This window comes from Neomonachus schauinslandi, chromosome 13, assembly GCF_002201575.2.
Source record: "Neomonachus schauinslandi chromosome 13, ASM220157v2, whole genome shotgun sequence".
Classification (NCBI taxonomy): Eukaryota; Metazoa; Chordata; class Mammalia; order Carnivora; family Phocidae; genus Neomonachus; species Neomonachus schauinslandi.
This window is the reverse complement of record NC_058415.1, coordinates 36,772,262-36,788,035: the sequence shown is the minus strand read 5'-3', so window position 1 is coordinate 36,788,035 and position 15,774 is coordinate 36,772,262.

The window sequence follows — 15,774 nt, the reverse complement described above, 5'->3', positions numbered from 1 at the left end:
TCTCAAGAAGTGTTAAATAATCAAAAGCTTACAGGCCACATTCAAAAATTGCAATTAATTAAATTATAGAATAAGAAACAAACATTTTAAGACCCCAAATGAAAGAAACTAAAAGCTGATTTTCTTAAAATCAAGTACTAGATTTAAACTGCTAGCAAGACTTGTAAGGTAAAAAGAGAAAAGTATAAAATACTAAGAGGTGAAAGAAGAAATAGCCATAGTGAAAATAGATACTTTATATATCACATTGAAATGAGTTACTTTATTCCAATGAATTTCCAAAATGAGAAAAATGGATATTTTTCTAGACAAATGAAAATTACCAAAAAGATTGAAAACATATAGAAAATGTGAACAATAAATGAAAAAACGCTAATGAAAACAAATCCATGTCTTCATCATTTAATTGAAGTTAGTGCAAGTGCCAACTTACTTTACATGACAATATTGAAGATGAAAGAAAGCAATTTATATAATGTCTTAATACAGTATTGGCACAAAGTAAGTTTGACTTTTGTTTTTTAATATTATCATTATTGTTTATTGACAAGTGGGAGTAGGCCCTAAACATTATTCACTTAAAAATTCTCATTTTTTTTTTTTGAGTTCCTCTTTTCAAGACAAAGGCAGCTGGAAAAGTTCCTTTAAATCTCATACCTGTAGGTCTTATATTCCAACTCACTCTACCAGTGTCCACAGAGTTTACCATATTATTTTTTGGAGTTAGATCAAAATGATGTCCCTTGTTCTCTTTTTCATTTGTCCTTATACACATTCAACTCCTCTGTGAAATGAGTGGCAAGAGTGACTCTTGTACAGTTCAAGGAGTCCTCATTTCCGTGACCATAATATATCAATACCATCAAAATTGCACACTGATTACTCATAGCAGAAGTGCATTGTTATGAGCACATATATGGCCAGAGCAATTAGGCTAGTGTAAAACAAAAGGATTGTCAGGAAGTTTGGAGGCAGAGACAATGCTTCTCTGAAGCGTCCTACAAGGCATATTATCTGAAAAAACTATTATTTGTTTGGAAAAGTCAAATGATACTATCTAGAAAGTTAAGAGCATGATGTTTTTTAAGAAACAGTCTAGAAATATGAAACAATAATAGTCAAATGTAGGACATATTTAATATTTGTAGAATATAATTATACTTGAGATAATCTATATGATTATCTTAAGTGTATGATTAGTATATCTTTTCTCTCCTGACCCCAACCTTCAACAATAATTTAATACAGAATACCTATAAGAACTCTCCCCCAAAAGGGAAATAAACAATGGTGATATGTTAGGAGCTCATGAATCACACAAGTGTGGTTTTGCTTCTTTACAAATATGCTTAACAGAATGAATCAAGCACTATCTTCTTGAAAAAGCAGCTTTTATTAGCTAATTAACTCTGAGCTGACAGTTGTAGCATTTGTGGTTATATTTTAATCTATTGATTTATTTGCAATTTTACTTACTGGTATAATCATTTGAGAATGAAAACCTCACTTTGATCATATTTTAAAGTACCTAGGGTACTGCAGTAATATTATACTTTACTTTAGCATGCCCAATTACCATGGCAATTTTCAGAGTACTCTCAATACAATATGATAAATGTCCATGAGACAAATCAGCTTAGTCCCTGTTACCCTTATCTAGAGAGAAGACCCACCCAATTATTTTTTCAATCACATTATGTGACTATATTAATGAAGTTAATTATTTTATTCCATCCACTTCATGCTTTAGTTAAAACCCTAAGAAGTAGAGAGTTTGGTCAAGGCATCTAAAATGTTCTTTGCTGTTTGAGCACAGCTAAACTATAAAGAGTGTGACAGATAAAATACATTAGGTAGCAATATACTTCCTTCAGAAAGAAGTTTAAATGCAACTAAACTGTACTGAAGGAAGAGTTTTAAAAGTTACTCTTAACAGGAGGACTTCCAGGGAAGATAGTAGAGTAGAAGGATCCTAAGCCCCCCTTTCCTACAGATACAACTGGATAACACCCACATCAGTGTAAATAACCCAGAAAACAACCTGAAGACTGGCAGAACAAATTCCCCACAGCTAAATGAAGAGAAGAAGCAACATTGAAGCAGAAATGTGGTCAGAGTGGGACTGTCCACTGGAAGGAAGGATGCTGCAGGCATGTAAATGGGAGAGGACCAGACCCCATGCCAGACACCCCAGGGGCAGGGGACCCACATGGGTAAGATGTATCCCTATAACATTTGGCTTTGAAAACCAGAGGGACCTAATATTCAGTGGGCTTTAATTCCTGGAATTTTAAAAATCAACGAGATCAGCTCTTGGAAGCCAGGAGGGTGGAGTCCCTGCTCTTAAAGAAACAGCAAAACAATCAGCTCTGATGAGATACAGCATAGAAGCCGAAGTTTGAAAAACACCTGAGGTATACAGGAAGGAGATTTATTTACCAGTCTCAGAGCATGTGCTAGAGGGGCAGGGATCTTTGAGGGACTTTCCAAAAACAACAGAGTTGGCAGGCACAATTTCCCACCCCCAACCCCCACATAGATACACAGACACCTGTGGGAACCAGGGTAGCATGTACACTCTCCACCTAACTTAAATAGTGTGCCTTTCCCCTGCACTTTCCTGCTAACCTGCTCTCTCTAATATGTGCCTGGAGCCCATCCAAAGTGGAACCACAAGGCTGGCAGTGTGTAAGCAACCCCAAAAGGGGCCAGCACTACTCTAAAGTGGTGATTCCTGCCCAGGAGAGAGGGGAAGATAACCCCACACATTTGTCCAACTGCAGCCCGTTGTGGGCTGGGGGCAGATATTGGGTTTGATTGCAGGCCCCACCCACCAACAAAAGCTTCTGAGGGGACAACACAGGGAAAATGCCCTGTAGTTTGCTGTTACGGCATCTCTGGCAAACTCCTAGTCTGACTCAACTAAAGCCAAAGGAGGCCCCGGACTGACCTGCTGACAACACAGGGACCAAACCCTGCCCACAACAGGCAAAGAGAGCCCTTGCAGACAAATGGACTGAAGGCAAACACAGTTTATCCATAACAGTAGAGCACAGGCAACACACACAGGAGATACCCCTGAAGTGCCAGGTGCTGCTAAATAAGCGACACTGCGTTACAGGCCCAACAGGACCTCTTCTTCATAAGTCCGCTACTTTCAAGGGCAGGAGACATAGCTGACTTTCATAACACCTAAACAGACCCAGAGAAGTAGACAAAATGAGGAAACAGAGGAATATGTCCCAAATGAAAGAACAGGACAAAATCAGATCAAGAAAGCTAAACAAAATGGAGATAAGTAATATGCCTGATAGAGAATTTAAAGTAACAGTCATAAAGATACTCATGGGACTTAAAAGTGGAGGACCTCAGTGAGACCCTCAACAAAGAGATAGAAAATATAATCAGAGATGAAGAACACAATTACTGAAATTAAAAATACTAGATGTAATAAATAGAGCAAACAGAAGAATGGATCAGTGACCTAGAGGACAAAGTAATGGAAAGGAATTGAGCTAAATAGGAGAGAGAAACAATAATAATAGTAAATGAAAATAGACTAAGGGAAATCAATGACACCATCGAACATGATAATATTCACATTACAGGGATCCCAAAGGAGAAGAGAAAGAAAAGGGGACAGAAAATTTATTTGAAGAAATAATAGCTGAAAACTTCCCAAATCTGGGAAGGAAACGGGAATCCAGATCCAGGAGGCACAGAGAGGCCCTAACAAAATTAACCCAAGGAGGTCCACACTAAGATACATAGTAATTAAAATGGCAAAAAGTACTGATAAAGAATTTTAAAGACAACAAAAGTAAACAGTGACATACAAGGGAAAACCCATAAGGTTATCAGCTAATTTTTCCACAGAAAGTTTGCAGCCCAGAAGAGAGTGGCATAATATAGTGAAAATGCTAAAAGAAAACAACCTGCCACCAAGAGTACTCTATCCAGCAAGGTTATCATTCAGAAAAGAAGGAGAGATAAAGAGTTTCCAAGATAAGCAAAAGTTAAAGGAATTCATGATGACTAAGTCAGCCCTATAAGAAATGTTAAAGGGGACTCTTTAAGTGGAAAGGACAGACTATAAGCAAGAATAAGAAAACTAGGAAGCACAAAAGCAGTAGAGTACATCTATAAAACTTAGTAAAGAGAGTCAAGAGATTCATAAAATAAAAGGATGTAACACATGACATATAAACCTAAACAGTGTTGGGGGGGGAGGAGAAAAGAATGGGTTTAAACTTAAGGAACTGTCAACTTAATATAGACTGCTATATGCAGAAGATGTTAATACAAACCAAATGGTAACCACAAATCGAAAACCAGTAATAGATACGCAAAAAAAAAAAAAAAAAAACCAAAAAAAAAAAAAAAAAAAACCAAAAAAACATGAGAGAGTGCAAGAGAAATAAGGAACAGAGAAGACTTATAAAAATAACCATAAAATGAGTAAAAATGTCACTAAGTACATGCCTATCAATAATTACTTTCAATGTAAATGGACTAAACACTCCAATCTAAAGACATAAGGAAATGGATTGGATAAAAAAGTAAGACCCATCTATATGCTGCCTACAGGACACTCATTTCGGACACCATTACAGACACATGCAGATTGAAAGGAAAATATATGTAGGGTTTTGTAGTCTAACAAGGATACTTATAATTAGGCTCAGTAGTGACTAGTAAATGATTCTTTCCTTTAAATAGTTTGTTCTTGATACTAGGCAGATGTGACAGATTATATTGGGGAACATATGTCATTAACCAGATAGTGAAGTTTCTTAGAAAACTATTCACCAAATCACTTTGATCCTTTGAGGGTATTGCTTTAAAGATTGTTCAGGCAGGACAAGAGCTATATTTACTCTAGAGTTAATTATTCCCATCTGAGTACTCTTCTCAGTATCTGTGAATTATGAGGTTTTCTAGCATGGTTAGTAAAATACTCTAAAAGCACTTATCATGCAAATAAATGTTAAAAGAAATCTGAATTAGCAATATTTATATCAGACAAAATAGACTTTAAAACAGAGTGTAACAAGGGACAAAGACACTATATAATAATAAAGGGAACAATCTAACAAGATATAACAATAGTAAATATTTATGCACCCAACATAGGAGCACCCAAACACATAAAACAGCTTATAACAAACATAAAGGAAGAAACTGATAGTAATACAATAATAGTAGGGGACTCCAACACCCCCCTTACATCAATGGACAGATCATTCAGAAAGAAAATCAAGAGGGAAGCAATGGCTTTGACTGGACACATTGGACCACATGAATGTAACAGATATATTCAGAACACTCCATCCTAAAACAACAGAATACACATTCTTTTCAAGTGCACATGGAACATTCTTCAGAATAGATCACATATTAGGTTACAAAGTGAGCCTCAACAAATTCAAAAAGGTTGAATTTATACCACGCTTCATTTCCAACCACAGCACTATGAAACTAAACACACACACACACAATCTGGAAAGAACACAAATACATGGAAGTTAAATAATATGCTACTAAATAATGAATAAGTCCACCAAGAAATCAAAGGGGAAACCAAAACATAAATGATGATAAATGAAAATGAAAACACAACAGTCCAAAATCTTTGGGATACAGCAAAAGCTGTCATAAGGGGGAACTTTATAGCAATACAAGCCTACCTCAAGATGCTAGAAAAATCTCAAATAAACAACCTAACTTTATACCTAAAGGAGCTAGGAAAAGAAAAACAAAGAAAACCTCAAACCAGTAGAAGAAAGGAAATAATCAATATTAGAATAGAAATAAATGAAATAGAAACTAAAAAACAATCAAACAGATCAATGAAGCCAGGAACTGGTTTTTTGAAAGGATCAACAAAATTGATAAAACTTTAAACAGACTAATTTAAAAAAAGAGAGAGAAGAGAGAGGACTCAAATACAGAAATCAGAAATGAGATAGGAGAAATAACAACCAATACCACAGCAACACAAAGAATTGTAACAGAATCTTATGAAAATTATATGCCAACAAAATGGACAACCCAGAAGAAATCAACAAATTCCTAGAAACATAATCTCCCCAAACCGACCAATTACCAGCAAGGAAATTGAATGTGTAGTCAAAAAACTCCCAGTAAAAAAAGCCCAGGACCAGATGACTTCACAGTGAATTCTATCAAATATTTAAGGAAGAGTTAATATCTGTCCTTCTTAAACTATTCAAAAAAATAGAAGATGAAGGAAAGCTTCCAATTCTTTCCATGAGGACATTACCCTGATACTAAAACCAGATAGGGACACTATTAAAAAAAAAACAGAGAAAAGAAAAGAAATAGAGACCAATATCTCTGATGAATATAGAAGCAAAACTCCTTAACAAAATATTAACAAGCTGAATCCAATAATACATTAAAAATTCACTCAACACAATTAAGTAGGATTTATTCCTAGGATGCAAGGATGGTTCAATATTTACAAATCAATCAACATGATACATCACATCAACAAAATAAAGAATAAAAATTATATGATCATTTTAATACATGCAGAAAAACCATTTGACAAAGTACAACATCCATTTATGATAAAAAAAAAAATAAAACCCTCTGTAAATTAGGTCTAGAAGGACACCTCAACATAATAAAGGCCCATATGAAAAACCCACAGCAAACATCACACTCAATGGGACAAAACTGAGAGCTTTTCCCCTAAGATCAGGAACAAAACAAGGACGTCCACTCTCACCACTTATATTCAACATAGTACTGGAAGTCCTAGGTGTAGCAATCGGACAAGAAATAAAAGGTATCCAAATTGGTAAGCAAGAGGTGAATCTTCCACTTTTTACAGATGACACAATACTAGAGTAAACCCTAAGGATTCTACCAAAAATCTACTAGAATTGATAAATGACTTCAGTAAGGTCACAGGATACAAAACCAATATACAAAAGTCTGTTGCTTTTCTGTACACTAATAACGAGTAGCAGAAAATGAAATTAAGAAAAGAATCCCATTGATGACTGGGTGGCTAAGTAGATTAAGCATCTGCCTTCAGCTCTGGTCGTGATCCCAGGGTCCTGGGATCGAGTCCTGCATCAGGCTACTTGCTCAGTGGGGAGCCTGCTTCTCCCTCTGCCTGCTGCTCTGCCTGTTTGTGCTCTCTCTCCCTCTCTCTGACAAATAAATAAAATCTTTAAAAGAGAGGCTCACTAAAAAAAAAAGAAAAGAAAGAAAGAAAGAAAACAATCTGATTTACAATTGCACCCAAAATAATAAAATACCTAAAAATAAAATTAACCAAGGAGGTAAAATATCTGTACTCTAAAAACTATAAAACACTGATGAAAGACATTGAAGACACAAACAAATGGAAAGATATCCCATGATCATGAACTGGGAGAACCAATATTCTTAAAATGCCATACCACCTAAAGTGATGTCCAGATTTAATGCAATCTCTATCAAAATACCAACAGCATTTTTCACAGAAGTAGAAGAAACAATCCCATACAATCCAAATTTGTATGGAACCACAAAAGACCCCAAATAGCCCAAATAATCTTGAAAAAGAAGAACAAAACTATAGATATCACAATCCCAGATTTCAAAATCTACTACAAAGCTGTAATAATCAAAACAGTATGGTACTAGCAGAAAAATAGACAGTTCAATGGAACAGAACAGAAAGTCCAGAAATAAATTCATGCTTATATGCTTAATTAATTTTCAACAAAGGAGATAAGAATATGCAATGGGAAAAAGTCTCTTCAACAAACAGTGTTGGGAAAACAGGGCAGCTACATGTGGAAGAATGAAACTGGACAACTTTCTTGTACCACACACAAAAATAAACTCAAAATAGACTAAAGACCTAAATGTAAGACCTGAAATTATAAATATCCTAGAAGAGAGCAAAGGCAGTACTCTCTCTGACATTGACTGTAGCAACATTTTTCTAGAGATGTCTCCTGAGGCAAGGGAAACAAAAGCAAAAATAATCTATTGGGACTACATCAAAATAAAAGTTTCTACCCAGCAAAGGAAATAACTAACAAAATAAGAGGCAACCTACTCAATGGGAAAAGATATTTCCAAGTGACATATCTGATAAAGGGTTAGTATCCAAAATATATTAAACAACACACACACACGCACGCACGTGCGCAAATAATCTAATTAAAAATGGCAGAAGACATGAACAGACATTTCTTTAAAGAAGACATACAGATGGCCAACAGATACGTGAAAATATGTGCAATATCACCAGTCATCAGTGAAATAAAAATTAAATCCACAATGTGATATTACCTCATGCCTGTTAGAATGGCTAAAATCAACAACACAAGAAACAACAAGTGTTAGCATGGATGTGGAGAAAAAGAAACACTTGTGCACTGTGGGTGGGAATGCAAACTGGTGTAGCCACTGTAGAAAACAGTATGGAGATTCCTCAAGAAAAGGAAAAATAGAGCTACCATATAATCCAGAAATTCCACTGCTGTGTATTTACTCAAAGAGTATGAAAACACTAATTTGAAAAAATATATGCACCCCTGTGCTTATTGTAGCATTTTTTTTAAAAGATTTTATTTATTTATTTGACAGAGAAAGACACAGCGAGAGAGGGAACACAAATGGGGAGTGGGAGAGGGAGAAGCAGACTCCCTGCCGAGCAGGGAGCCCGATGCGGGACTCAATCCAGGGACTCCAGGATCATGACCTGAGCCGAAGGCAGTCGCTTAACCAACTGAGCCAACCAGGCACCCTGTAGCATTTTTTACAATAGCCAAATTATGGTAGCATCCCAAGTGTCCATTGATAAACGAGTTGATAAAAAAGATGTGGTACATATATAAAATGAAATATTACTCAGCAATAAAAAAAATGAAATCTTGCCATTTGCAACAACATGGATGGATCTAGAGTATATAATACTAAGTGATATAAGTCAGTCAGAGAAAGACAAATACCATATGATCACACTCATATGTGGAATTTAATAAACAAACAAAGTGTCAAAGCAAATAACGGACTTTTTTTTAATTGTTATTGTTATGTTAATCACCATACATTACATCATTAGTTTTGATGCAGTGTTCCAGGATTCATTGTTTGTGCATAACACCCAGTGCTCCATGCAGAACATGCCCTCTTTAATACTCATCAACAGGCTAACCCATCCTCCCCCCCCTCCCCTCTAGAATCCTCAGTTTGTTTTTCAGAGTCCATCATCTCTCATGGTTCGTCTCCCCTTCCGATTCCCCCCCCTTCATTCTTCCCCTCCTGCTAGCTTCTTTTTTTTTTTTCTTAACATATATTGCTTTCAAATAACGGACTCTTAACTATAGAGAACTAACTGATGGTTACCAGAGGGGACATAGGTGGCGGATGGGTGAAATAGATGAAAGGGATTAAGAGTACACTTATATGATGAGCACTAAGTAATGTATAGGATTGTTGAATCATTATATTGTACACCTGAAACTAATATAACACTGTATGTTACCTATAGTGAAATTAAAATAAAATGTATATGTGTAAGCAAGAAAAAAAAAGTTATCCTTAACAGCTCTGTGAAACTTGTTTAGTTATAAATAAAAATACAAATTGCTAGCATATCTGATTCATGTTATTCTATGATCATTATCAGTGTATTCTTACTAAGCGTATCTGTAAGTAGCTGGCAATATGTCTTTTCAGTATAATGTGTCATTTTGATTTTGTTAAGTGTGACATAAAACCTTAGAAGACCCTTGAATTGAATGTTATAAAATTTGTAATTACTGTGATCACACTTCCACACAGAAAAGATAAGAAGTTCAAAATCTTAATACCAAGATCTAAAGATGAAAAATTCAATGCAGGACATTCTGATGTTTAGAGTGAGCAGTTATTGCATTATCATTTACAATTGGAAGACAGCCATCCAGAGAACAATAGATGCACTAGGCAGTTCTGACTCTCTTTCTGATCCATTTCCTTAGAAGTGTAACATGTAATTTTCATTGGGTCAGGACTTGTTTCTCCAGTGAATCACATATATTCAGGTCTAACATTCTCTGTATTGTACATATTCAGGTCTAACATTCTCTGTATTGTAACATCTGTAAAACATGGAACTGTGAAAGACAATTTCTCAACATCACAAATGGAGAAGAACATACAGCAGTGACTGTCCAAACACATGGGCATATTGATATTTTATAACAAAGCTTTCCACCAAAGGGGATGTTTTATGAAACTATCAACTGTTGCATAATAGCATACTGTTCATTGTTCTTTGGGGGATACAGCCAAAAAAACTGTTAATTATTATTTTTTTAATGTCTGCAAAGGAAAAGAAAGTCTTAAACTATTGATATGAATACACTATTGTTCCTGTATTAATAACAAGACATACCTGAGGCTATAAAAACAATCTATTTCTTTGAAAGCTCCTTTGTAATGGTTAGTAGGAAATATGTAATTTATTTTTCATATTTAACAATGTTCAACACCAAATTTTTCAGTTGTTTAGTAGTATTAAACTTCATATAAGTGACTTTTTTTTTCCTGTTGTAAAGGTACTTTGCAGAGACATAAGCAAGAAAAATATACAAAAGCACAGTTTGTCTAAAAACAAGAGATGAGAGATATTTCTTATCACCTGAATCAGTGATTTCTAGGATTAAATGTTGTATTTGAAACATGCTTTGTGTTTGCTTATTCAACAAAACTATTTCAGTTGTGTTTTACACAATTAGGTATCTGATCGTAGTTAGAGTCAGTTGGTTTTCCATCCACAGTCTCAGGAGCTGCAAGTATGCATCTATCATGCCCTGTTTTTCAATAGTGTAAGTCCATGGTTGGAATGGAAATACAGGGTTATTGGATCTCAACATAGGAAGCTAGGAGCTAGATACCTGAAAAGGAAATATTCCATTGTCCCATCACAGTTCATCTGCTATACGAAGTGACTTTGGGCAATGCTCCAGTGAATACTGTAATAACATGAGATGGCAGATGTAATGCTATAGCATATTAGAGTGGAGCTGAGTTAGTTTGACAAACTTTCAGAGAACAACGAAGAGTATATTACAGACATTGGAGATAATTTTCATATAGAACCCCATAACATCAGTTTTCCTGAGTACATCACAAAATTGGCCTACACCAACTTGATTTTTATTCAAGCTAATTGGCTAGGGACTAAGATTTCTCTCAAAATTCAAATTATAATCCTGTATGTCCATTTAATTCAGTGTAGTTTTATCCATTTCAACATTTTCTTGTCATAATATGCCAATATCATAATTTTTATTCATAACTTCATTGAATGAATAAAGAATAGTTGAATGATCAAATAAGAGAAGTGTAAGTATTCTTGTGTTCTCCATTCCACCATTAGGGTTCTAGGTTCTAAAATCTATGAAGTATTCTCAATAGAAAGTGATCTGCCTAGATTTTAAGGAAGAACAGTGTGAGCAATTTTGCATTCTGCTTATGCAATGAAATTGGTTATTTTTTTCTTTTTTAAAGATTTTATTTGTTTATTTGAGAGAGAGAGCACTGAGTGGTGGCAGGAGGGGGAGAGGAAGGGGACAGGCAGACTCCCTGCTAAGCAGGTAGCCGGATGTGGGGCTCAATGTGGGGCTCAATTCCAGGATCCTGGGTTCACCACCTGAGCCAAGGCAGACACTTAACCAACAGAGTGACCTGGCGCCCCCGGTTATTTTTTTTTTTCTTAATGACACAATTTCTTCAGCACTAGGAAGAAATAGACTATTTTCTCCTCATAGTGTCTGTTTAAGATGTTGAATTTTTTTTTGTTTACTTAAATGTTATGTGCTTCAAATTCTTTAAGAACTACATCTCTATATTTTGTATGGCTTTTACCATTTGAATTTGTATTTATTTATGTACATATCTTTTTTTCCAAAATTGTAAGCATTTCAAATGTGTATCCATGGTCTGTTTCATTATTTTACCCTTATCACTGCCTTACAGCACCGTGAAAAAAGTACAGGGAAGAAGGAAGGACATTTTCTTACACATTTGTCAATACATGGAAATCTCTCTACATTTAATTTCATTGTAGTGAAAACAAATATCTGACCTCAGAGGAGATGCACAATAGTATCATATTATACACAGAGTGATTCTTTATCTAGGAACTAGATAACTGGAAAGGAAATAGTCCACAAAGAATAATCATTATTTTCTGGTAAAGGTAGATTTTACTTTGCTTTTTATATTTTGTCTGCACTTAGCATGTTTCAGAGATATTTATTGGAAAAAATAGTCATAGTCCATTTGCAAATTTGTACTAGCCATGGTCATTTAAATATAAAAAATACCTGAAACTAATATTACACTGTATGTTAACTAACTGGAATTTAAATAAAACTTAAAGTGCCAGAAATAAGTATGTATTGTCTTTTTCATAAATAGTAATATTGCTAAGAAAAGATACTGGAATGATGTTGTTTTATTCTTTTTTCATTTTCTTATATATTTAGATTGATTTATAATGGAGAATTCTGTACTCATACACTGAATTTCATTTTAGGGAGAAACAAAATAATCACGCTTCTACATATTGTAGCAGATGAAGCAGGTTATTTTATCCTTGTCCCTTAAGCTAAAATATTTGAACCACTATAATAACATGAATACTTTTGTTCCAGGCAATTTAAAAGATCCTCTCAGTATACAAAAAGGAACTATGAATGCAGACAAATTTCTGGAAAATTCTATTGAGAGCGACAATAGCACCTGTTTCTTCCCCCTTTCACTGTACTCACAATAACAAAGGCATGGATAAAAGAGATGCAGATTTTATTATGTGAAATGTATCTAGTAGGATGAAAAAAAGTTGGTTTGTGCACATGATGTGGATGAGGTCTAGAAAAATAGATACCAACCAGTGTGTGTTTCATAAAAAATAAATAAATGTTTCTGCAAAAAAAATGTAAAAGAAATCAGATTCTGAAGCCACAAATTTTTATTGCTAAGCAGGAATGCTTTTCAAAAGCCTGCATCTGTTATAAACAGACCAGACGGATATACACAGAAATAGAAAGCTTCAAAGAAAGGGTGCGATTCACATGCCTTGCTTTAATAGCAGTATCAAGCTTTCTTTTGAAGTAGATCAGTCTTCGAAGCAGGTGTCCTAAAGGTGCCATCTTACTGCTGAAAGTCAGCCAGTGTGTTTGAAAGCTTGCCAGCTTGAAGGCCATTAATTGACAAGCTGTGAAAGTCCAGCATCACAGGAAAGGAAATTACACAAAGAGGTGAGCCTTGATTCCTCGCACCTCACCCGGAGAAACAGCAGAGGGAGCCGCCAATCTTTTCAAGACGAAGTACATGCGGTGGTGCAACTTCAGTGATGGACGTGTAAATAAGAATTTCACTGGGCAGAAATCACTATAGTGTCTCTAATTACTTTATGGCAATTGATTTATGTAATTTTCCCAAATTGTCACCCTAGAATTATTTTGGAAAAAAAAAATTAAACAATAAAAATAGCTTCTTGCTGGTAGTTCCTAGTTGCTAAGATTTGTGTGGTAGCCAAAATAATATGACTCTTTAGTTCCAGGATAAGGACAATAGGCAGAGATAAACTGTTTCTAATTATAGATATTTCAGGGCTATTTGAATTTCTTCTTGTCTATAAAGATTTTTTTAAATACATGTGCTGCCGAAGCGAGCACAGGATTTTTTTTAAATAAATATAAATTTATTCTTGTCTCTTTTTGAGAATGTGAATGAGTGCAAGCAAGATTTAAAATGGATCCCTCCACTAAGCCACGACGGAGATTTTGTTGCAGATATTCTTTTAAACCCAGCGAAATGATTATATAGCACCAGAAGTATTCAGTGTCAACCATGACTTGAGAAGAGGCACACATCATCTCTCTCTCTCTTCACTGGACTGCTAATTGCTTTAGGCAATCCTTTTGAAAATACAACAGAGTGGTAAACTACAAAACAGCAGAAACTCTGGCAATGCTAAATGGTGAGAGAACCTCATAAGAATTCGAAATTGGTTATTAGAAAATTCATTCTCTCTGCTACAGAGGCAATTAAACATGGTGCCTTGACATTATGGAGTGTCTCATTGCATTTGCTGAGTAAGAAGCTTTCTGGTAGACAGTGGCTTCATTGCTTTGATTTCTGTGCTATACTGTACAGCAATTTCAATGTTAACAGGCCTACCTGAGAAAAAGATTTAGAAAATGGTCATTCCTACTTCTACTACCAGCATCTTGGTTTTCCTTAAAAAATATGGCTTTGGTTTCTCTTCTCTGCTGCATTGAAGTAGGACCAGGAAAGGTAAAGTTAAGGGATTATTCACATTTACATTTTCATTGGTATAGGAGAGAATATTGAATAACCCCTTTAAAAATCCAGAATCTAAACAACCCTCTATGGAATTGTCTAAATAAGATGTGTGCCTGCCAGCTCTGCACATGAGGTGGACATGCCTATACACTTGGGATAATGGTGACATATTATTTGAAGACATATATTCCTTATTCAAAGATCTCAAGATAACCAATTTTTTAACTGTTGTACTATTTCTAGTACAAGCAACTTCAAACTTAAATATTTCCAAATCATAATGTAAGGTGTTTTTTTTTTTTTTTTCAAGCAAGACTTATCTGCAAATCTTATGTGTTACAGGACATTCTAAAATTATAGTTAATCTGGTTTTAAATATACTTTAATGATTCTGTTGCAGATAGTGTCTTTTTAACTTTGTATTTTGAAATGAATTTTGATTTAAAGAAAAGTTGGAAAGTTTGGACATCTCTTCTTCACCCAGCTTCTCTTCTTCACCCAGCTTCTTCTGATGTTAATAGTTGCATAACCATGGTACATTTATCAATAACATTGGATGCAGTGCTATTAGCTAAACTATAGATTTCGAATATATGAATTTTAAAATATATGCATATATTTCCCTAGTTTTTCCTTTGTCTTCCAGTACACAGTTTAGGATATCATGGTGCCTCTAGTTGTCATGTGACCTCAGTCTCCTCTAATCTGACAGCTCCTCAGTCTTTCTTTTTCTTTTATGACTTTGACATTTTGGAAGAGTACTGCTAAATTATTCCATTGAATATAGGTTATGTTTTCTCATGATTACAATGAGATTATGAATTTTAGGGAAGACTTACAAAGAGATAATGTTTCTTTCTCATATCAGGGAGTGCCTATTAAAATAACTCATTAATGGTGATGTTAAACTTGATCATTTGAGTTTATCTCCACTGTGAACCTGCTATGTTTCCGTTTTCATATTCTGTTAGTGAGAAATGAGTCTAAATCTAGGTACACTCAAGCAGAGGGGAATGAATTCCCAGCTACTGGAGTATCAAAGAATTTGTGGACATATGTTAAAATTACCACTGTCATTAATACATATTTTGGCTGCGATAATTTAAGTGTCTGCAAATATTCTGTGTGTGATGTATTTCTTAAATGTGTTTCTTATAGTTGGGTCTTGATATTTTGATGCAATCTGATAATCTTTGCCTTTTAATTTAAGCATTTATTACTACATTTTTCACTTAAGATGGTGTTATGCTTAAATTCAACCTCTATTTTCCATTTGTCCTATTTTTGAACCTTTCTTTCTTCCTCCCTCCTTCCTTCCCTTTCTTTCTCTCTCCCCTTTCCTTCCTTCCTTCCTTCCTTCCCTCCATCTCTCCTCTTTTTCTTTCTTTCTTTCTCTTTCTTTCTTTCTTTCTTTCTTTCTTTCTTTCTTTCTTTCTTTCT